The following is a 22,888-nucleotide window of genomic DNA, read 5'->3' as shown; positions in this document are numbered from 1 at the left end:
TGGTAACCCATGTGGTACACATACATAAGTGATGGGCTCAGTGAGCTCAACAAGTCAGAACTCCCAGCAGCATTGTCATTAACAACAACCAATAACTCAAACCAGATACTTGAATTGGCTCTGTCTTTAGTTGTAGGGTGGTATTATAGCATTGCTTTCTTTTTAAGGTAACACCGTGTATCATTTACAATAACTGATAAAAAATACCACAAATGTTTCAAATATAAGAATGTGTTTTTTGGCCTTGTTATACAGTGTGCCCATAAGCATTGCCTCCCTCCTTTAATGTCAGAGCTATTTCCTGAGTGACAAGCTGTACAGACCCTGTGATAAACCAAACAGGAGGTCATACAAGAGGGCAGGAAACATACATTGAATGGGTATAAATGATGAGTAATTATCTTTATTAAATGCCTTATCCTCCTGAAACCAAGAAAAAGTGTGTTTTAAATACAAAACGCTTTGTGTTGGTTGACACTCCTGTGTGTAAAATTAGTTAACTAATTAATGAATGTGACATGTGCTCGTGGAAAACCGAAAATCATGATGTCATTAACATAATACATTAGATCAGCAGGATTGTATACTATTTATTAGAAACATAAAACACATGGTTTGTATAGTGGACACAGCCAATGGGATAGGTCTCTGAATACTGGACACAGCCAATGGGATAGGTCTCTGAATACTGGACACAGCCAATGGGATAGGTCTCTGAACATTGGACACAACCAATGAGATAGGTCTCTGTATACTGGACACAGCCAATGAGATAGGTCTCTGTATCCTGGACAAAACCAATGAGATAGGTCTCTGAATACTGGACACAATGAGATAGGTCTCTCTATACTGGACACAGTCAATGAGTTAGGTCTCTGAATACTGGACACAATGGGATAGGTCTCTCTATACTGGACATAGTCAATGAGATAGGTCTCTCTATACTGGACACAACCAATGGGATATGTCTCTGTATACTGGACACAGCCAATGAGATAGGTCTCTGTATACTGGACAAAGCCAATGAGATAGGTCTCTATACTGGATACAGCCAATGGAATAGGTCTCTGAATACTGGACACAGTCAATGAGATAGGTCTCTCTATACTGGACACAGTCAATGAGATACAGTGGCTTGTGAAAGTATTGACCCCTCTTGGCATTTTTCCTATTTTGTTGCCTTACAACCTGGAATTAAAATGGATTTTTTGGGGGTTTGTATCATTTGATTTACACAACATTTGAAGATGCAAAATATTTTTTATTGTGAAACAAACAAGAAATAAGACAAAAAAAAAACAGAAAACTTGAGCGTGCATAAGTATTCACCCCCCCAAAGTCAATACTTTGTAGAGCCACCTTTTGGAGCAATTGCAGCTGCAAGTCTCTTGGGGTATGTATCTATAAGCTTGGCACATCTAGCCACTGGGATTTTTGCCCATTCTTCAAGGCAAAACTGCTCCAGCTACTTCAAGTTGGATGGGTTCCGCTGGTGTACAGCAATCTTTAAGTCATACCACAGATTCTCAATTGGATTGAGGTCTGGGCTTTGACTAGGCCATTCCAAGACATTTAAATGTTTCCCCTTAAACCACTGGAGTGTTGCTTTAGCAGTACGCTTAGGGTCATTGTCCTGCTGGAAGGTGAACCTCCGTCCCAGTCTCAAATCTCTGGAAGACTGAAACAGGTTTCCCTCAAGAATTTCCCTGTATTTAGCGCCATCCATCATTCCTTCAATTCTGACCAGTTTCCCAGTCCCTGCCGATGAAAAACATCCCCACAGCATGATGCTGCCACCACCAGGATGTTGTTCTCGGGGTGATGAGAGGTGTTAGGTTTGTGCCAGACATAGCGTTTTCCTTGATGGCCAAAAAGCTCAATTTTAGTCTCATCTGACCAGAGTACCTTCTTCCATATGTTTGGGGAGTCTCCCACGTGCCTTTTGGCGAACACCAAACATGTTTGCTTATTTTCTTCTTTAAGCAATGGCTTTTTTCTGGCCACTCTTCCGTAAAGCCCAGCTCTGTGGAGTGTACGGCTTAAAGTGGTCCTATGGACAGATACTCCAATCTCCACTGTGGAGCTTTGCAGCACCTTCAGGGTTATCTTTGGTCTCTTTGTTGCCTCTCTGATTAATGCCCTCCTTGCCTGGTCCGTGAGTTTTGGTGGGCAGCCCTCTCTTGCCAGGTTTGTTGTGGTGCCATATTCTTTCCATTTTTTAATAATGGCTTTAATGGTGCTCCGTGGGATGTTCAAAGTTTCAGATATTTTTTTATAACCCAACCCTGATCTGTACTTCTCAACAACTTTGTCCCTGACCTGTTTGGAGAGCTCCTTGGTCTTCATCGTGCCGCTTGCTTGGTGGTGCCCTTTGTTTAGTGGTGTTGCAGACTCTGGGGCCTTTCAGAACAGGTGCATATATACTGAGATCATGTGACACTTAGATTGCACACAGGTGGACTTTATTTAACTAATTATGTGACTTCTGAAGGTAACTGGTTGTACCAGATCTTACTTAGAGGCTTAATAGCAAAGGGGGTGAATACATATGCACGCACCACTTTTACATTATTTATTTTTTAGAATTTTTTGAAACAAGTTATTTTTTTCATTACACTTCACCAATTTGGACTATTTTGTGTATGTCCATTACATGAAATCCAAATAAAAATTCATTTTAATTCCAGGTTGTAAGGCAACAAAATAGGAAAAATGCCAAGGGGGGTCAATACTTTCGCAAGCCACTGTAGGTCTCTCTATACTGGACACAACCAATGGGATATGTCTCTGTATACTGGACACAGCCAATGAGATAGGTCTCTCTGTACTGGACACAGTCAATGAGATAGGTCTCTCTATACTGGACACAGTCAATGGGATATGTCTCTGTATACTGAACACAGTCAATGAGATAGGTCCAGGATACTGTTGTTAATTGTAATTCTAGACAAATGATAAAACATTGAAAAGTCACTGAAAATAGTCATTAAATCAACTATCAGCAGACATTCAAACACCAATATTATGGATTCATCTATTTTCTCTTATTAGCACTAGCAATTCAGTTACTGCCCCCTGTTGAAGATCTTTTGGTTATTTTACAGTTCAGTTTGCAATCTCCCAAAATTAATTCAGTAACTCTTTATAATAATGGTATCAAATTATTTTGACTATCAAGGGTTTCAGAGGATTGAATAGGGGTAACATTGGAATTCAGAGGATTTTGCTGCTATTATTTCAAAATATGATCAATAACGGTATACTTGATGGAATTTTGATGCTGTTTCCTGTTGTCTAATAATTGCATATGTCTAAGCTATCTGAAATCAGACCATGTGACATACTGCAAAGGTACTAGTACACAGCTGTGTATTTAAATTGTTTATGGAAATATGCATATCCTGCATCAGTGTAAAATATTCACAGCACAAAACAAATCAGTAATAAGAAAGCTAATAAGGGCTGTGTCTTAATCTGTACCCTAGTCAACCAGAAGTGTAATTTCAGGAAAAGCGGTGAAGATACTACATCGATTCCTTTGTGTCAGAAAAATGCTTGTTTAAACCACCATCTTGAAACCTTCTTTCAAACAATGATATATGTTCTCATTCTGCAATGCATTCTCTCGTATGATTGAACATCTAAATGCAATGAATTTAACTGCAAAAGTGACGCACACATTTGTATGGTTAATTTTTAACTGCAGTTGGTTTTCAATTTTATTAAAAAATAAGAAAGAATGGATGTTGGACTAAATAGGAATTGGAATTGAAAAGTACGGCTGAAAGAACATTACTCTGAAGGAGAGGAAATTATTTGGGGATGTAGGGAAGAGCAAGATGGATTTAAACAGTTGTGTAGCTGTAAAAACAATAGTTTTTTGACCAGACAAGAGCTCCAGCTGTATTTATTATAGTTTTCCTCTTTAAAGTAAACTAGCAGAAATAGGTTGGCTCTGAACCAGGTATTTTTGTTTAAAGACTAATGAGAGTAAAAGTGTGTGCTGAACAATGTTATATGTGCAGTGAAGAGCTATAAAGAACGAGCAGCCTTTTGGAGGATTTTTTATGTTTTTGCACCTGTGGTGAGGGCCAAAGTAATAACATTTTCCTGAAATTCTGGACACAATTTTTGGGGATTACTCACTGGCTTGGTTTATATGCTGTTCAGAAACTACAAACTCTCCATTATTGTTAGAATGTGACGTAGTGTGCACCTATCATGCACATTACTCATGCGACAGGAAGTGCACCGCTAAAAAGCCACACACATTGATATCTTTTTTCAGGGCAACAAGTTTGAAAGCCGTACCATATGTTAATGAGACTTCAAAAGTGAAGATCCTATTTGTGAAGTCACCTCATGCAACTTTTTACTTTAACCAAAGGCTATATCAAGCAATTCTTTATTAACAATTGAGATTTGCTGAAAGTAACTGTTGGTTTCATGAATTTCTTCAAAAATACAAATATGGAGATTAACATCAGCTTGCTGCAGGACTTATAGAACTAAGTCACTGAAAGTTAGTGAAAGGTCCTGCCATGACTTTGATTGTCTGTAGCGAAACACATTAAAGTGCTTTTAATAACTACCTTGGCTTCTTCACTAACAAAATACTTTATTGCACATGAGAGGCTTCAAAGATTGCCAACAAGACTAATCTCTAGATGTGAGATTTAATTGAAGTTTATAAAAATCCTAAATTGCAGAGAGGAAGTTAATTCACCAGTGCTCCCAAACTGTACAATCAGCTGGAGCAATTATTCAGCATTAAGAATAATTATTATATTATTTTATTAATATTTTTTTCTCCAAGGTAAGCCATTTTCAACAGGCCTCGTTGAAACTAGAGCTGTAGCACAGTTTTAAAATTGTTTCACATATTTACCATATTTTGTGTTTCCTGTAACTGATAATAAATGGAACAAAACAGCATGTGGAATAAAATGAATCCCTCTTTTTTAATTTGTTTACATTTCTGTTTTGTTTCCATGAGTTACACCAGAGCTTGACGATGATATCTGTCAGTCGTATCTAGCTTGCCCAAAACACAGCTGTCAGGATCTTTTTATGTACAGCATACTCAGGAGTCTCTACATTTCATAACTGTCATGTCTGTTATCCACAAAACCAATATTTCATACTTTGCCTTCCAATTTTGTCAAAGTTTAAATATTTCAATTGAAATATATATTTTGTAACATTCAAGTGGATCATTTTTTTATGCACCCAATCTTTACACTGTAATTTAACCTGACAGGTACCTTTTTAAATGTTGCTTTTAAAGGTAAGGTATTTTTATGTTAATACCCTTATTAAATGGAAATGTATTAAAGTGTAAAGCTTTGGATGTTCATAATATTATAAAATATATTTTTCACTGTAGTCTGTGTGGAATTAAATGCTGATTAAACACTTTTTAAAAATTTAGTTTCAAAATACTGTAAAAAAGAAAATCTAAAAAAATACCAAGAACCTGCAACTATGGGTCCAGCTGATAACACTCAAAGCCATATGAAACCTGGTGTGTCCATATTTCCATAGGGTTACCATATTTCCAGAGTGAAGTAGGTTACCGATTTTGAAATCCTTTTACAGCATATTGATTTTCAAAGCTAATCATACTGCTTTACGAAATTATAAAAATTTTAAAAAAGTGAAACACAGGTGAAAATGGCTATAAAAACTAGAGGCACAAGACGACAGTCCTCCGCCTCTGCGCAGTTATCAGACACAAGGCGGTCTTGTTTGTCATTATCAACATATGATTGTACAGGCCACCGACCGCTCAACCCCCACCACTTCCGTAGTCTGCATCCCACATATATTTATTGTAACAAAGGCGTTAGCGGCTGGACTGTATTATTGTGTTTGCATTCTGCAGAGCTGTGTGCAGGTCGGTTGCATAAACCTGCAGCTGTGCTGTTCACTCTGTGACTCTACGTGCAACTCTGACCCTGCCAAGCGCCCTGGGGATCGCTGGACACACCTGGCAGGAGCTGGGGGTGGGGGTGGGGGGCTTGCTGGCAGCCTTCTCATTGGACGGGACGACTTCTGGTTATTACATTGTTGCAGTGTTGGGGATTATAAAAAAGCTGCCTGCGTGCTAACAGTTGTGGAGTGTTGAGTGTGGATTGTTTTGAAGTGTACTTGCTAAATTGCTGATTGACACTTTTATGCAAAATAAAGAGTTGCTGCTTTAGGACATACCTGTTTCTGTGCTTCTTTCTTTCTTCTTCATTGAGTTATTACATATTTTAAATCACTTATAAAAAATACTGTGTTAAGCAAGACACAATTGGGACTAGCTTAAAAGGCTAACTTGGCTGGTGGCACTAGTAAAAAAAAAAAATAGACAGGATACAGGAAGTCAGACAGAATATTAATAATTAAACAAATAATCCCTAAGATTCATTTTTTTAAATGGCGCCTACACAACCTAATAAATTACTTTTCTGTAAACTTGCTGAGCACACTACCAACTACAGTTTTACTGTTTCTGATCAGGACACAATATTTCTGATCAGGACACAATATCAAGCCTGAAAACTGGTACAACTGCAATTTTCCTGAGACTTCTGGTAACTCTAGGTGCATCAGAAATAGTTGCCACCTACTTCTGGAATTTGCCACATAGAAAACTAAGAAAGAAGACAAGCTTCCCCTTTTTAATAATGAAATACAATATTAGTAGTTATTGGCATCTACACCTATAAAAATAGGTTTACTGTCCTATATATTTGTATAATATTTGCAATTATTCACATTACATATGTATATGGCAGCCAAATAGAACTGACTCCTGCTCCTGAACTTATAGTCAAACACCTTAACATAAACTTATAAAAACATTAACAAAAACTTTTAAACAATCCACAATATTAGAGTAATTGTAATAACAACCACTGAAAATGATGTTAGTGGTTTAGTTCACAGAGTCTCAATTGGGCGCCACAGCTGAAATTACTTTGCTTTAATGTGAATCAAATTACTCCCTTATCTTACAGTAGAGTGCACGGAAGTAAGCACTATTGAAGAATGTAGCTGCCTAAGAATCCTGCAGCTTTAAATTCCTTGGGTTTGGCTAGTTGAAGATGGTGTTTAAAACACAAGCTTGAACAATCGCCTTCACTGAAAAAGGTCAAATATTTTACCCAACAATCATTAAAAAAAAAAATATATATATTTTGAATAATATATTTGACATTAAAGCCTAAACAGATTTGCAAGATGAACTGCAGTTATTTAAAGCCAGTAACTAGTTAAGTGATATCCCATTTATAAAAAAAAAAAAAAAAAACATTGCTTCCCTTGGAATGACAGTATAATTCATCATTATAATTAATTTATGCCTTGCTTTACATTAAAAGTAATGAAATATTATTTTTCCCATGGTTCTTACTGCCCTTTTGAGTGTGTGTAGGACTTGCTGAACTGGAAATTTATCACTGCCCCACCCCTCCAGCTCTACTGACCTTGTTTAAAAGGATATAAACACTGACAAACGATCGCACCGTGGCCTGCACTTATTTCGCATGGCTGTTTCGGATTTTCCTTCTCCCATGCTTAGATGTGCAAAACAAGTCCTTCATGACCTGTTGGTTAAGTTTTTGTTCCAAGTTACATAAGCCAGCATAGGACAATCACAACACTATCGATAGGGTGTGAGCTACCATGGACAGCCAGGACACACAGATTCTATTAGTGAGTCTTCAAGTTTTCTCAGTGATAACCATGTCCTATTCTTGTATTGGTGGTAGGTAGGTGTTGTCACTTTAATAACTGCTCCACACATATTGATGCAATTCAACCTCTTGAAGCGACTATTCAATTGTATTTATTCAACCTCTAGCTGATCGGCCCGTCTGGACTGTAGTAATTACCAGCAATGGCAATATAATGGAACCTAGAGGTCCCATTATAAGCAGTAGCACACACATACATACATGCTACTGTAGCAACTGCTGGACAGTCCGTTGACCAGCAATAGTTTGGAATTGGGACACACATTAGTGGTTTATGAATTCCCAGTACAGGTTTACAGCAATTTGATTCTGACAAAGGTCGTAGACAACAACCACTTTATTTGTCTTGAACCACCATGACCAGTACAGCTACAGTTATATTAACATTGAAACTGTGTGTAAGTACACATATATTTACTAAGTAACTACTATGTAAATACACAGTAATTAGAGACAGTTAATGTAACGTGTTACCGGTCCTTCAAGTTTTCAAAATCACAAATTAGAAATAAACCTATCGCCGTTGGAGTTTGTAAGAATTCCGGTACGTCTTATACTGTGTACAGAAGTCATCCTGTGCATAGAAAATAGGGGTCAATTTAAAAAACAACAACAACACTTTATTTGTTAATTAGTACTTCCTGGCAACAGTGTCAGTTTGTTTGATTTATAATAAGGTAACAGTCATGTGCAGCATGTCTCTTATTATAACAGAAGTCATTTTAAAAATGATATAATGCGACAATCTATTACATGCCATATTAAGTTATTTTATAATTGTTCTTTTTTACATGTATGTATAAGCAATTAGCATCTGAAAGTTCTGTTTCATATAGAATATAAAATACTGACAAAATTACTTCAGAAATGTTTACCATAGTAAAAGCATGCAAAGTGTAATAAAGCACAGTGATAGCATGGTAAAGCTTAGTTAAGCATTGTAAAGCCTCAATATGCTGCATCACTTTCTCACAGGAATTCACTGATTCTGCTTTTCACACCCTTCACACAGATACCAAGCCCTGGTGTTGTGTGCCCACATCTATTTCATACTCTGTCAGTTTGTTCAGCGAGATTGGTGTTGTTTGACTGTGAGGTTGTTTTGAAATATAAAGCCGGATTCAAGTAGAAGAGATTGTATGTTAGCTCACACTAACACAGCAAACAGACCAATCATATATCCAGCTGCATGAGAGGGAGCTGGCGGGTGGGGTGGTTGACTCGTGTATCAGCTGACAGCACCATTGCCTTCATCTCATTGTCAACACATATAGAATGGTTTGCTTGACAGAAACCACCTGTCCCCAGTGCAGAGTTGTGCCGTGCTTCAGTATTGAAGGTTGCTACTGCTGCTGGACTGTACAAGTGGAAGCTGAGCTCCTGGATTCAGTGACTCTGCACCATGTATCTGTGGTTATCCCAGGATTACTACCCCTAATAATAAGTGGTTAATGGAATGCAGAGGGATACCCTGGTGCAGTAAAAGGTTCTAAAAACACAGCTGTGGGTCCTAGAGGGTATAGGTTGATCAAATCAAGACCCTGAAAAACATTGTTATATTGGAATTGTTATTATACATATATTCCTCATAATGTGACCATTTACCAATTGTGAATGAAGTCCATATCACCCAGTGATATAGGCATGTGAATCAAAGCTCATTTCAACGCTGAAGCCATTGAGCAAGACTATTCGAAACCTTTGTTATTTATTGGTTTTATGTATGTATTTAATTATTTATTTGTTTATTTATCTGTCTTGAAGTGTATCATGGGAGTAACAATGAAACTGAAACATTACAAATGAAAGAAATACTGTAACAAAATATGATACAGTTTATTACAAATAATTAGTTTTTTGAAAAAAACAAATACAAAGTGAACATGACTGTGGAAAACTGCAGCTTTAAACAGAGTAGGAGGGTAGAAATTTGACAAGATCAAATAGACAATGTTCTGAAGGGGTAACTTAATTTAAATATGCAGTCCAAGAATCGTTGAATTCACTAGAAAAAGAAAAGAGTGGCAAAAGGCAGCCAGGGTAAAATTTGCTTTCAAAATAACAGAAGCAGCATTTTTTTTTTGTTTTGTTTTTTTGTTTTGTTTTGTCCAGTGCAAAGTCAGACAAGAACAACAACACCGACTGATAAAAAGCAGTGGCCAATGGGAATATAGCTCAATCAACGATTTGTATCTTGCAGGGCCAAAAATAGCTGCAAAGTTAAAAGCAGCAGAGTTAATCTGTAGAAAAATAATTATGCTTCCCACTGCTAAGCTACTTCTAAAATGTGAGTTCATTAACTAGAAATAAAGACTTATTTTTGTGTGGCACTGAGTCAATGAGTAGTTGTGTCCCACAATAGCAGAATGTGGTGAATGTTTACAACTGTACCAATCTGTGCACTCTATATAATCAGAAACAAGGCACAGATGGCTTCCCAGTTTCTTAACACCTCCTGGCCGTAGACTCACACGTATTTTATTTTCCTTGAAACTTTATTGCATCAATCTAAGAACTAAATGATCCTGTTAAACTGACTGGCCAAAAAATGAGAGAGGTATCCATCTCTTCAGCAATAGCATTGTTTAAAAAGTACATAAGGACCTTTTTTATTTTATTGTGTTACATGTGTTGCTACAACTGCTCACTGGTAAATCCACCTCAGTTACCTATGTGAGAAGGAAGATGGGAAATGTGGTTTTGAGTGGTCCATGCAAAGCCATCTTGAGGCAGGAAATGCAATTTAAAAGTAAAAAAAGTGGTCAAAATGTAAAAAAAAAAAATTCAAACAATACGCACCTTACTTAAACAGTTGTAGCAACACATAGGAACACAATAAAAACACAGTAAAAGACATATCCTTTTGTACTCTTTAACTTGATCAAATGTAGCCTTCAGCATATCCAAGCTGTTACCACAATCGTACAGTACAATATAAAAATTATTTAACACAGACAGAGAAGCCTCTGAAACCTCCAGGATCATCGTGGACCATCAGTGAATCAGTCTGAGGGCTCTCTTCAGGGATTCAGGTAATGTGGTCTAGTGCCTATCTCTGTTAATACTAGTGGCACATATTGAATCTAAACAATAATGTTCAATGTAGAATGTAATGTGGGTATTTGGAACTAATAGTTAATTTGAAACATGGTTTGCTCTCATCCTTATAGTATAACAAAGTAGATAATTCCATGTTTTCCGTAAATCATGAACCATACTGTGCCACTTTACACAGCGCCCATCAGGACAGTCTCCTGGGTGTTCCTGGTATGTTAAAGTTTGCAGAAAACCACCAACAGAAAGAAACTTTCAACACTGGATACTTTCTACTTGAACAATGTCAGGAGCTACACATTGTAGGCTGGTAAGGCCATTCTCAATTTTTTTGGCAGGTCAATGTGATACCTGCAGGTGTTGAGGTCACAGATGTCCTTGGCAAGCTCTGCTGTTTGTAGCTCAGAGAAATGAAGTCAACCTACCTGCCGTTAAACAACGCAACACGATTATACAGTTACAACAACTGTGTTTAATTTAAAATGTAAATGATTCCAACAAAATGCGCTTTAAAAGAATGCTTTAATAAAACCAGATGCAAGACCACAGTAGCAATCTACGCTCAGGCAAGGAAGCAATTAAGTTTGTTAAACTAAATTATCATCACACTAAAATCTGGTCGAACTGTTAGCTGCACGCAAGGACAAAACAAAAATAATTACATGGAAAGTTCAGTAATAGCAGGGGCCACATTTGTTTGGTGTGGCACCCACTGATATCCCCACTTAAACTGTAGTCTGGAATCTACATTTTACACAAACTCCTCTGCCGCCCCAGGCTGCTCCCCAGCCTAACTTGAATGTACTTTGCATTGGTACTAATTGGCATTGTTGAGGGCGAGTTCCAGCCTCGAAAGATCCTCTGTCACGATCGCCTTGTAGGCCACTGCTCCTTCCTGCAACTGAGAACAGATCAGCCAGTCGTCCAAGTAGTTCAACACACTGATCCCCTGCAGCCGCAAGGGGGTCAGGATGGCATCCATGCACTTTGAGAATATGCGGGGGGCTAAGGAGACGCCGAATGGCAGGCGCTGGAGCCTGAGTGCAGGGAATGCTCTGCGAGGGGCTCTGGGATAGATGGAGGAGATGGGGAAGACCGGGGCTCCCAGTGCCGCGAACGGCTCAGCTGAGCTAGCTGGAGAAGCTGCACCAGAGAACCTGATGAGTCTGTTGCGTAGGACCTGCGTGCACATCACTGAGAACGTGGACAGGCTCCTAGAAATAACAGGAGACGACACAGTAGTAGACATCCACATCAGTACAAACTACATTGGAAGAGACAGATCAAGATCCCTGCAAAACAAATTCAGAGAGCTAGGAAGGAAATTCAAAGACAATACCAAAACTATGGTATTTTTGAATGAATTTCTGAATTCATGGTGCAGACAAGAAGATTTCACCTTCCTTGAACACTGGACCACATTCTACAACAAGGATTATCTATTTAGGGACTATCTATTAGGGAACCAATCTACTCAGAAAAAAGATACTCAAGGAGGTTCAGAAGTGTTTAAACTAGAAAGGAAGGGGGGTGAAATCAACAAAAAAAACAGAAGGAAGATTACATCAACACAAGGGCAACAACTCAGGTAAGATAATATGACAGAGGAAGAATGAATCTTGGTTATAAATCTCCCCCCTGACCTGTGTGGGCGCTGTATAAAGGGAACAGAGTGCGATGTGGCAACCGCGAATTGGAGAAGAAATGGTTGCACTCACTAACCAAGGGGGCTTAACTGACCGTAGAAAAGGGGATGTGGCTAGGTGATCTCTTCCTTTTGTTATGGTTAAGCTAAAACCGAGAAAGGAGAACTGTGATTTAACCGTGAGTGTTTTGTTTGTTGTCGGGTCTAATTGTACTGTTTGTTATTATTAGATGGCTAAATGATCTGGAGCTGCTGCTACAGGCCAGCACTAAACCCAGAAAATACTTCACAACTGTGCATAAATAAATTGTATTTCACCACGAGCACTTTAGCACTCACTCTGGACTTGTGATTATGTGTGTGTCTTTGTGTGCATTCTACTGTGTTTATTCTTTCAAACTGTGTTTATTATTTGGGACTGTAAACCCATTGTTTGAAAAAGTGCAATACACATTGCTGTGTATTACCTGGGATTATTCTTTGTGGTCGCCAGACTGGGATTATAAATAAACATATTGTTTCTAACACTGTTTTGTAACCACATCACCACTACACCTGCACACTGCAAGCCACTTTGCCACAGATAGCCATTAAATGTATTCATCTGAAAGCTAGAAGTTTCAAAAACAAAACATTAGAACTTGAAGCTACTACACTAACAAGTCATTATAATGTGATAGGTGTTACAGAAACAGGTTATCTGAGAGTGATGGAGACTAATATAATATCCACTGTATAGGAAAGACAGGCATGACAGAAGAGGCAGAGCGGTAGTGCTATACATAAAAAAATAGTCTTGAAGCCCAGACATTAAATCTGGAAGAAAAAGGTGGATACACAGGCTCGAGTGGCTGTGGTTAGGCAACAGGAGAGCAGTACAGAAGGAAGTGCACGGTGTTGCACCGGGTGCAGCGCAGGCGATAGCCTGGCCTGGACCACGTGTAGTCACACAACCGGGGCAATGTGCAGCTTACACCAAAGTGGAGCACAGACTCAAAGAGCTGTGGTAGGCGTTGGCTGAACTGCCAAGAGACAGTTAGACAGATAAGGTAGAACCAGGCCCCAGTAGAGGGAGCACACGTTGTCTAGCTGCTGTTATTTTCTGCAATACCAGTAGAAGAAAAAACACACAACAGCCAAGCTGTGGGATAGAATAGTAACCACGCCAGGCGGGTATACTGTGAAAAAGAGTTCGTTTGTGTTTTTTTAGGCCAAGCGCACCGAACGGGTGGGCCGAGACAACCGAGAAATACACACACAAAAGCAGATGCTGCAGGGTTACAAAGCAGTCTGTGATGCAAAGCGATGCAGGCTGGTGAAAAAGAGAAAGATTTAACGAAACGCAGTTGCGCAATGATGACACTCGAGTGAGAGCTCATTCATACAGACTCCATCACAGCAACTGGACAGGTTAGCAGCTATTAGTAGAGGGGCCTGTCGGCAGCTCTGATATAAAATGTTCAGTGAATACCTGACCTGTGGCAGGCATATACGCCCAAGGTATTGCTGGTGGTCATCTTTGAATTGAAAGGGAACTGCAAGCTTCCTAAAGTAGTACCAGTTTTAATATGAAAATTCATGTGTGCTATAACATCATGTTTAAAGATGTTTTTAATATTTTACAAAATGGCTCAGAATGACTGTGTGGGGCCCCAATTATAATACTTATTACTCAGAATTAGGAGAATTAGGAGAAACAATTATAAATGCGCCAAGTATCCCACAGTACCTTTCTGTTATACAAATAAGCTGTGCTTTTAAAGGAAAATTATTCTGTCTAGCCCACTTCTTACAGCAAATTTGGCAGAACATAAATTAAAAAAATCAACAACAAATGCATACTTGAGATGCCTGTCACGATAGATAATATTTTAATTAAAATCCAGGCCAACTACTCGTGTCAGGGTGTGTTTAATATATTTCCAGGTTAGATATTATTATACAGAGGCAAGTATACTTAAACAAATGGGTAGATCTGGTATGAGATGCACTGTTTCAAAGCAGAATGTTCAAAGGAGCTCATAGTATAAAACATTCTATTGGCCTGAAAAAATAACCCCAGTAGCGATCACGTTTAACCCTTATAAACCCTCTTACACATTTCCTATGTACATTTATATGGCAATGTTGCAGCTATAAATAAAGTAGTCCTTAACAAAGTGCTAAAAAAACTCCAATTACAATTCTAAAAAAAAATAATAATAATACAGCTAAAGACTACTAACAAGGCATTACAAAACTAGATGCAAACAGCCTAAAAATACATAAGAGTTACTGAATAAAGGTCCAGAGTTTCAGAAAAATAGTAAATGGCTTTCCTAAATCCTCCTATACTTTATGTATATGTTGAAATCTGTCTCTCGTTACTTTCAGATGAAGGCAAGCACCACAATTGTGGATGCAAGCTAGGGTGTTTGTTTAGCTTGCTCATGTGTTTAGAGAATATTTTTAAAGTCTGTTTTTATTAGTAAAATACATTTGGATGTTTTTTTAAACTGTTTACCGTTGTTAGTGAAACCATCAAAAGTCCAGAACAGTTTCAAGAATATCAAACTTGATTATGTCTAAAAACAGACTTTGAAAAAGCATTCATTAAATAACTTGTGTTAAAGTTTTGTGAATAGTTTTAGTCCATATTTTGTTTTAAGGAATGTTTTTAAGGACCTTATGTCTGAACATCCTTTTATGGGTATGTGAGGCTATTTCTGAATGGCATTTTAAACATGACATTCTTTATGTGTTATAATGTAATCTGTACAGCAACATGTTCCAGGCTGATTTGACATCTTACAGATAGGACTAATTACAACATGCATGATAATGTAATATGACAAAGTGCACATTAAATTCACAGAACTGAAAGGGCTGTAATAAGAAACATTTTTATATCTATATAAACATTCTTAGGCTAAACTAAAGCTTTGGAAATTTGAGAGAAAATGTTTAACCTTCTTTAAAAAAGTTAATTGATGAAAATGTCTTTAACAAAACATGCCTTAAAACAGTAATATTTTGTGAATAGGGCCCTGGTACATTTCTTTTAGTAAGGTTTTAAATCATACTCAATACAATGTTATCACTTCTTTTTTAATTAAACTGTCAGGAAGCGCAAACAGATACACAATATCAAGTAACTACAGTATTTTATAACCTAGATAGGGTAGTACACCTTTAACTAATAAATTAACTTCAACTTACATCAAATTACAAGGTGATAAAAGGGCCTCCTGAGACTTCCGCCTCCCCTGTATCACAGTTCAACATCACTAATTAGTACTTGATAATAACCAGCTGCATCACTGCACACTAGATTACCTTCACAAAATTAGTGAATGGTGAATTATATGATAAAGGCAAAATAAATGATTTGGTGATTATACTGACATGAACTAATGGATGATTAATGAAAAGTAATCCAGGTACTTCAGTCTACCATAAAAAGAAAAACATGACACACATGACTTGATCATAAGCCTCTGCATTAGAAGTGGAAATTTGTACTGTATACTCTCCAAAGTGATAGTAGGCATGCTTGGGTGAGCTTTATGATACTTGCAAAGTCAAGACATCTATAAAATAATCCAAATGCACTGATTTAAGTGTTTAAGATTGCTGCAGCTTTTGACTGCAGCAGCTCATTTTCACACCTTAAAAAAACAGCTGGAATCCTTTTAATGTGTATTGCGTGGTGTCCGAAATCTGATGATAGACAGTAAGATGGCACCGATATACCTCTTAAAGATTTTCTACAGTAATTAATCTGAAATTGAGCATTTGACTCATTTAAATTCAGCCTTTAAATTAACATTTTTAGGTTATATTAAGACACTTTGTTTTTTTTAAACAGAAAATGGAAGGTAGGTATGACTGGCTTCACTTAATTCACAGTGATTGCTTTTGAACATTTTCTTTTCTATTTGATGGTGGAGTGTTTCAGTTCCTGCACTTAGGAATCTCAAGACAAGGTCAAAGCAATGTCAAAACAGATTTGGAGAAAATAATAATAACGTAAAAACAAACAAAAAAAATTATATATAACTGTTGTGCAAAAGTCTTAAACATATTGCATTTTTCTATTCTGATGCATTATGAGCATTAAGAATTTACTCAAAGCCTCCTCTAGTGTTTTCTACTATTATAACAACCTTGACTTGCATAGAAGGAAAAACATTGAATGAAATTAGCTTGCATCACTTGATTTTCTAGGTGTGGTAGCCGAAGCATAATCAACAAGTACAGATCTGTAATTGACAAAACCAGGACTGAGCAATACTTGAAGATAATATCCTTACAGAATAGACAGAAGACAAGTGTTGAATTGACAGCAGAACTGGCAGAAGGCACAGGTGTCGTTGTAGGGATGGGTAGGTATACTGTTTTTTTGCTTTCCCTAGGTTTAGGTACAATACGGTATTGATACCGTTTCTTTTATTCTTCACCGCAATCATCGTAATTACTTTTATACAACGGTTAACACATTTTTCAACTGCAAACCTGCTTCTTCTAAATCAATTATGTTTGTTTGTATAATTGATGTATTTATTTAATATAGTGTTGACAAGGCTGCGTACGCTATAAGAACTCTACCAATGTCTCAATTAAAAAAGACAAGCGACTGCAGTAGACTAGCCTGCTTATTGTCAAAGTAGTTTTGCATTTAACACTAGAACCACCATGATAGTCTATTGAGCCATATTAGCAATAAAAATTTCAATTTCTCTGCATTTGTGAATTTCTCGCGCAGGTCCATTCTTAAGTGTTACTAAATATTTGAATGAAATACCCATACAATGTTTCAGCTGCAGAATCGTAAAAATGAATAAGTTATAATCACTCTTGCAAATGCAATGAAGTATGGTGTGGATGTACTTGATCAAATTGCATGGCTGTATTTTGTCAAAGGTGGTTCTCGCAGGTGGCCTATGGCTGTTTTTTTTTTTTTTTTATATAATATTTTGGACTTGGCTTTTGTTTTGCACAAGGAGTAACCTGGGAACACAGTCTCTTGGAGGGACTTCATTTTGCAGCTAGCCCTGAAGCTATGGCAGAAACATTTTGATCAGAGAAGCGTAATCCGGCTTGCAAATGCCCCTCAACCTTCAGCCAGCACTGCGCCCACTGGCACACGGAAGACGACAATGCCAGGTTGCTAAATGCAACAAAAACAAAACTTTGGATGTCTGCGCCCATTGTGAAAAAGGCAGTCTGTGGTAGATACACTGGTTAAGTTGAAAAGCATGTTTTCTGTGTGGATTGTATTAATTAGACAGCTGTAATAGCTTTTGAACTGTTTCCCTCAAAGCACATTCACGTCGCATAAGTTATGTTATATTTTTGTTTTATGATTTTTTATGAACTAGTTATTTTTTATATTTTTGTATGTGCATACAGCTTTCTACACCTGTTTACACAGTAGTTTATTATAGTTTTTTATATTTGTGTATGTGCTCTTTTTTTAAAAAAAAAGAAAGTTTAATTTTCAATGTATATACAGTGTTTTTGCTGTGTAAATGTTATATATGATGTTCATAAATAAAAACATTACGTTGTATCCGATTGTTTTTAATTTTCATATCGAAGCGGTTTTAAAATAGCCGCCAAATGAACCGCTGCGGTTGTTGTAACTAATCAAATTTTGGCGGTTCTAATGTTAAACAAGTTATTACAGTATTCATATTTTCTTAAGTAATTTTTTTTTTTTTTCACACATTACAAACTCCACGTGTGTAATAATAATTAGGAACAAACTGCATTTTGTCATTAAGGTTACCAACCAACAGTCCAAAGCACCTTGACTATTGTTCCATAGTCCAGTTTCTGTGTTCTTGTGCATATTTTAGTCTTTCAGTTTTGTTTCCCTTTCTTAACAGGTATTCTTACCACAACACATGTTTTGAGTCCAAGAGTGACTTTCGTACTATTGATTTGATGGACAACGACATCTGTGCCTTCCGCCAGTTCTGTTATATTTATATAATTGTTAACGGTGAAACCTGGTGGTCTGTCGAGTCTAGCTTCTCCCAGGCCAATCTAGTTTCGCCAAAGGGCTTCTGGTCGAAAAATTACTACTTTTTTGGGGAAAAAACGACTGGGCAAAACCCGTTTTTCAACAGTTTTCATTGAATTTCAAGAGTTTCGTCCAACGCTTCAAAATCGATGCAGGGTGAATCTGGTTTGCCCATGCCAATTATTTGCCGAAAAAAAGTGGTAAATTCAGGATTCAGCCAGAAGCCCCTGGTGAAACTAGATTGACCCGGCCGGGCAAAACTAGACTCGCCAGACCACTGGGTTTCAGCATTATATATATATATATGTAATCATCATTATCTTCAGCCTTTTCCAGTCCACTGCTGGATGAAAGCCTCCCCAAGATTCTTCCACAAAAGCCTGTCTGCTGCCTCCCTCATCCATGTTTCTCCAGCGTGTTTCCCGATTTCATCTTGTCATCTTCCTGGAGGTCTTCTTCTTGGTCATTTATATCTCCTTGGTCCAGTGATAGTCTGTTCTTCTTGCTACATGTCCAGCCCACTGCCATTTCAGTTTTTTCGCTCTTATAATAACATTGCATACTTTTCTCTGCGCTCTTATCCTTCCTTTTCCTGTCTCCTCTTGTTGTTCCAAGCATGCATCTTTCCATACTCCATTGAGTTTATAATTTGAGTAATTTTTACATTGAGGTTCTATGTTTCACATCATAAGTTAGCACTGGCAGCACTCTACTACATTATTTTTGATTCTCTTGTGGACAATGAATCCAATGCCTCCTGTTCATCCATCTGTAGTGCCTCAGTAGAAGAGAAGATGTCCACTCTTATGTTCTAGTAGTCCTTTGTTTTTTCCCCTTACCTTGCTTAGTACTACAATGTCCCACTTCATTCTTCTATTCTTCTTCTAACTTTTGAAAACTTGCTTCACCTGAAAGATATCTGCAGTTGTACATAGCCAGGGTCAGAGTTCTGTGACAGGCTAAAATCGTAACTTGTGATTCTTATCACCCTCTGCCTTCATGCCTAACTGGCTGTGTCAGTGGAAATTCAGCCTCCGTGGAATGAGGGTCATGGGTTTTGTCTGTGCTTTTATCATGGGGGGGGGGGGGGGCTGGCCATAGCTCGCTACGCTGGCCAGGTGGGTTGGCGAGTGCCCCTTCCACTTTGGCCGAGTATGTTACTCAAACTTTCACAGCATGGTTGAACCTGCCAGAGTCAGGGGACCCCGCTGTACTTGGTCTTGAGAACCCGTTATCACCTTCCTGCCACTTTGAGGCAGTGGAAGTTGGACTTTAGGAGGGATATTGTGGCAGTGTGCCTCGGCCCTGTGTGTAATTTTATGTTTATATGTCGCGTGTGGTGTAGTAATGTTGATGTATATGTATTGGTGCACGGGATATAATGTGGGGTTGTGTAGCACTAGTGTTATAAAATGTATATTTGTATTTAGAGATGAGGATTGCACAATCACTCCGCGTGCAGATTAAAGTGGGTATTTGGGAGTTCAAGTAGTTCACATGCAGATGTATCGAGATTCCAATTGAATGACTGATTAGCAAACCAATCTCAGTATAGCTGCATAAAAGGGTGAATGTTTCACTCACTCGGGGTTGGGTGTACAGAGATATAGGATATAGGAGATAAGTTTAAGAATTAACAATTGGTGGCTCCCGAGTGGTGCATCCAGCAAAGGCTCTCCACATGGATGTGCCTTATAGCCTGGGGATCGCAGGTTTGAGCCCAGGCTATCTCACAGCTCTCCATGACCGGCAGTTCCTAGAGGGCGGCGCACAATTGGCCAATCGCTGCCCAGTAGGGAGGGCTTAGGTTGGCAGGGGAATCCATGGCTCTGTGCATCAGTGGCCCCTGTGGCCGATAGGGCGCCTGTGGTTCTGCAGTGGAGTCTCCAGAACTGTGTTGTCCTCCGACACTATAGGTCTGGTGGCCTTGCTGTGGATCCACAGTGCGAAAAATGACGGAGTGGTAGGAGCATGTTTCAGAGGATGCATGCTACAGCCTCCATTCCCCGAGTCGACTGGGGGGTTGCGAGCAGTGAGCTGAGGTTACAGATTGGGCACACTAACCGGGGTAAAAAATTGGAGAGAGACGACGAAATTAAAAAATAAAAAAATAAAAAAATAGAATTAACAATTGCTACCATGCTGGAGGGCCTGTGCGATACTTATTGTGTGTTTAGTGTTCATCCCATTTGTTAGTGTCTGTCTGTTTTGGCCAAAGTGCCGTTTTGTATTGTGTACAGTGTTTTTCGTTTGTTTAACCTTTTTATTTTGTTCAATTTATAAACGCACAAGCAGCTCATTTATCATTTCCCCAATCTGCTGTGGATTCCTTTCATTTCACTCACAGTGCTGCTGTGTTTCTTCTTGGTCTGACATCACCAAGACGCAAGCCAGGAATGGTACTGCGGGTAAATATTTTTTTTGACTTCTGTGAAGAAAAAAATATAAAAAAATAAAAAGGGGAAAGGAGTGGGTTTTTTTTAAGAAATGGGTAGAAGAAGCAGGAGAGGAAAGCTGCAGCAACGACTGCAACTACAGCACAGCAGGAGGAGGGGAAGGACACAGAGGACTTCCGCCTGAAGGCCAGGAACCCAGGGCAATATGACAAGCCATTGCCAGTGTACCCCCTCTGAGAACAGAAGCACTGGTTTACAGACTGTCCCTTCCACCATTATGAGGAGGAGGGGTGGAGAGAAGTCCCGGAACATCCATTGTCCCTGAGGGAGGAGACGGAGGAGATGTTCGACTGGCTGACAGACCCGGAGTGGAACGGGGAGGATCTCCCGATGGCGGTTGACCGTCTGTGGGCCAGTAATGGGGAGCACTGGGAACGCTGAGAATGACAACACAACCCAGCATCCTTCTCAGACATGGCAGCTGTGGTGATCAACTACTTAGCTGCCGAGATGGTACTGCCCCAACAGCTTATGAGCGGGAGGAGCCACGCCCTACCTGCACCTTCATAGGGCTAGAGGAAGACTGCCTGGAGTTCCCACCTCCACCACCAGAGGGAGACTACCTGCAGCTCCCACCTCCACCACAAGAGGGAGACTAGCTGCAGCTCCCACCACCACCACAAGAGGAAGGACCAGGACGTGATGCTGGCATTCCTCAACAGCCATTGCATAACCTGCTGAGTGGAGCACGGGGGGAAAACAGCCCGGCCTCAGCGACCGCAAAGAGGGCCAAGCCCACCGCAGCCACTGCCAGAGTGGCCAACCCCAGCACTGGGGGGGAAAAGTGGAGCTCCCACTGCCGCCTTATTGGCCGGGGGCTCCCCTCCTGCCGTCACCTCCCAAGGGTCCGCACCTGCCGTTGCCTTATGAGGGTTTGTTGCTTGTACTGCACCACCTGGGGTTGCCTGTCCTGCACAGCCTAGGGCTGCACCACCTGGGGATGCCTGTTCGCCATCGTCTGGGGATGCCTGTTCGCCATCGCCTGGGCATTTACATTTATTTTCTATTCTAGAAGAATATATTGTGTTTTTTTCTGGATACCAAATCAGAGGCAATTCCACTTTCTAAAAATTGCTTTCCATCAGAATATTCAGAATTTCCTTTTGAAAGGCCTATGAAAGGCATCAAATACTTAGATTTGCTGAAAATATGGTAAATAGTAATCTTAACCCTTTGTTAACTCTGGAATAAACTTCCTTTATCTCTGTGTGGCAGGATCATGCCTCAGTTAACATACGTGTTTTCTATGATACCTCATCACATTCCAAATTCTTATTTTAAGTCAATTAATAAAATGTTTTCTGAATTTACTTGGTCATTTAAAAAAAGCTAAATAAAAAATTGACAAATTGTTTAGAAGTCATAAAGATAGTGGTATTAATTGACCTAACCCCTTATGGTATTATTATGCCATATCTGACAATAATCACAGTGGTTATTATCTTTACCCGAAACACCATCAGTATTGAAATTAGAAAAAGTTCTGATGCATGCACCTCCCAGTTTCCTGTGTAACATTCATACTATTGTAAATAGTTATAATATATATTTTTTAAATTGGTAAACGTCTAAAATCTAAAATAAATGTATGTTGGTATTCAGGGATTTGGAATAATCCACTGTTTGTATACAAGAAGAAAAACCCTATGGAATGACTCTCTGGCTAAATTTGGAATAAATAAAGTTGAGAATTCCAAAGTGGAAAATTCATGTCAGAGGTTTAAAAGGAAAAAAAATGCAATTTGAATTCTGCTGAAACTAGCATATATACACATATTGAAAGAGTAATTTCAACCCTAACTGAATCATTTTCCATAAAACTTGTTCCCACCCAATTAGAATTATTTTTATTCAATGAATCAAATCAAAATAAATTAGTTTCCAAATTATATTGCTTAATTAGACATATTATTGGGGCTGCTGACATAACAAAACCAAATCTGAGTTTGAAACAGTTTTGGGAAAAAGATATAAAAGCAAT

General features: G+C 38.7%; 1 protein-coding gene across 2 annotated transcripts in view; it reads right to left on the bottom strand.

The window, feature by feature from the left end:
- LOC121295163 (urotensin-2 receptor-like) overlaps positions 1 to 22,888 on the bottom strand; it is a 49,975-nt gene that overhangs the window by 12,150 nt on the left and 14,937 nt on the right. The window contains exon 3 of one of the 2 annotated variants that reach the window (XM_041219562.1): positions 11,931 to 12,013. The exons of the other annotated variant lie outside the window; for it this stretch is intronic. The gene's annotated coding sequence lies outside the window, so the exon portion shown is untranslated. Of the gene's footprint in view, positions 1 to 11,930; positions 12,014 to 22,888 lie in introns of those variants that run through there. 2 annotated transcript variants of the gene reach the window in all.

This window comes from Polyodon spathula, chromosome 20 (assembly GCF_017654505.1).
Source record: "Polyodon spathula isolate WHYD16114869_AA chromosome 20, ASM1765450v1, whole genome shotgun sequence".
In the NCBI taxonomy this organism is placed as follows: Eukaryota; Metazoa; Chordata; class Actinopteri; order Acipenseriformes; family Polyodontidae; genus Polyodon; species Polyodon spathula.
This window is presented reverse-complemented; position numbering and strand designations above follow the sequence as displayed.